The sequence below is a fragment of the Penaeus vannamei genome, chromosome 14 (genome assembly GCF_042767895.1).
Source record: "Penaeus vannamei isolate JL-2024 chromosome 14, ASM4276789v1, whole genome shotgun sequence".
NCBI lineage: Eukaryota > Metazoa > Arthropoda > Malacostraca > Decapoda > Penaeidae > Penaeus > Penaeus vannamei.
Window position 1 is genome coordinate 7949478 of NC_091562.1, and position 2500 is coordinate 7951977.

Here is a 2500-nt window from a genome sequence, read left to right on the forward strand (position 1 = left end):
CATCATCAAGGTAATTAAAAGCGTGAGCGAAGGATAATTCCTATGTTAGTTTTGGAGTGCTGCCCGAGTAATTGCCTTGAGGTGCATGCATTAGCTGACACCAAGACCGTCAGGCTGGATTATACTTCATTAAATTCTGGTTTAGAAAGGTCACGGATTTATATAATTGCTAGTTATCAAATGTTTGTAATTCTAACGAAACGTTGATGTTAGGTCCTTTCAAATAGAAAAATGCATGGAAGTGCGCTGTTGCATGAAAATGCCGGGGAAAAATAAATAAATAGATAAACAAATAAAGCATGAAAGAAAACATAAGAGGGGCGGGGGAATAGACCTGTGAAAGTAAAAGGAACTGTTACTTCTTAATAAGGTGAAATGCATTTGTTAAAAACATGATTATTAGACTAAGAGTTATTTCCTCCTGTCTTTCGCGTTGAAGAGGTATCCAAGATGCTTTCTTAATGGGCGGAGCAGATAAAGTGTCGGTTAGATTAATAAATAAACATGATAGCTGGTTGTTCCCACGAAGGCCTTGATAAACTCATCCTTGCCTGCGAACGCTGAATCTTTATTAATCGGGGGAGAGAATCGGGCAATCGCCGGGAAAGGAAGCCTTCAGTGCGCGAATCAAAAGCAGAATGCATGAAAACCTGAACGCTAAGAAGAGGTGAGATCCTTACAATAACGTTTCTTTAAGAAAGCAGGAAAGTCAGAAAAGAGCAAGATCAATTCCAATGCATTTCATTTTAAGAAATGACGTAGTGAAAATTCTAATGGCATGTGTCGAAGATAACAATAATGAGCTCTAATGACATTTCCTTTTGCACTTCGTTAACTTTAAGTGATTACTCTATTTCCAAATACTAAATGCAAGCCTGGAAAGGTACGCAAAGAGTCTGGAGAAGCTGAACAGATATAAATATATAAATTGAATGACAGAGTGAGTAAGAGAAAGAGAGAGAGAGAGAGAGAGAGAGAGAGAGAGAGAGAGAGAGAGAGAGAGAGAGAGAGAGAGAGAGAGAGAGAGAGAGAGAGAGAGAGAGACAGACAGACAGACAGACAGACAGACAGACAGAGAGAGAGAGAGAGAGAGAGAAAGAAAGAAAGAAAGAAAGAGAGAGAGAGAGAGAGAGACTGGGTCATGTTGCGGCAGCCCATTGGAAAGGCCAACTTGCCTTCTCGCGCTTCGTTGTCACCAAGCTCATTATATTTCTCTCGCGATGCTTGAGAGAGAGAAAAAAAATCAATGGAAATACCGTGAGTGACGTCACTGTGACTTCACGGGTGACACCTCTTGCGCTACTTTCTCTTCTTCTTCTAATCGGACATAGTGCAGGTGCAGTGCAGAGAGAGAGAGAGAGAGAGAGAGAGAGAGAGAGAGAGAGAGAGAGAGAGAGAGAGAGAGAGAGAGAGAGAGAGAGAGAGAGAGAGAGAGAGAGAGAGAAGGGGGTGAGATAATGAAAATAATGACAATGGTAATCACTGTAATGATAGTAACAAAGAAAATGATAATGATGGTAATGAATGAAGACAATGACGCTACCACTAGTAGTAGTAATAACAATAATAATAATAATAATAATGGCAATGGTAATAATAACATGCTCATGATAATACGAATGAATTATGGGAATAATAGTAATAATGATAGTAATGACATTAATAACAACAATGCTGCAGCTACTACTACTTCTACTGATACTAGTAATAATAAGAAGGGTGATAGTGATAATACTAATAATGATAATAGTAATGATAGTGATGATTATAACAATAATAGTAATAGCAAAATGATGATAATAATGATAAATGTAAGAATAATAATGGTAAAGAAATTAGTAATAATGGAAATAATAGGAATCTTCATCACTATCATCATTATCATCATCATCTGCATCGTTATCATCTTTATCATCATCATCATTATCATCACCATCATCAAATATCATCATCATTATCACCATCATTATTTTCCTCATCATCACCATCATCATTATCATCATCATCATTATCATTATCATCACCATCATCATTATCATCATAATCATCAGCATCATCATTATCATCATGATCACCATCATCATTATTATCATCACCATCATCATTATTATCATCATCCCCATCATCATCATTATCATGATTATTATCATCATTATCATCACCATCATCATCATTATCATCATCATCACCATCATTATTATCATCACCATCATCATCATTATCATCATAACCATCATCATTATCATCATAATCACCATCATCATTATCATCATGATCACCATCATCATTATTATCATCATCATCATTATCATCACCATCATCATCATCACGATCATGTTCTTACTATGACAATCCCAACGAAGGCGAGACACCGCAGGGCGTCCGACAGCTCTTCGCCCGGAGCAGCCAGGGCGCCGCCGCACCTCCTCCTCCTCGCCAGACCCATGTAGGCGGACCCAACATAGCTCAGCTGGGAGACTCCGAGGCACATACCTGCCAT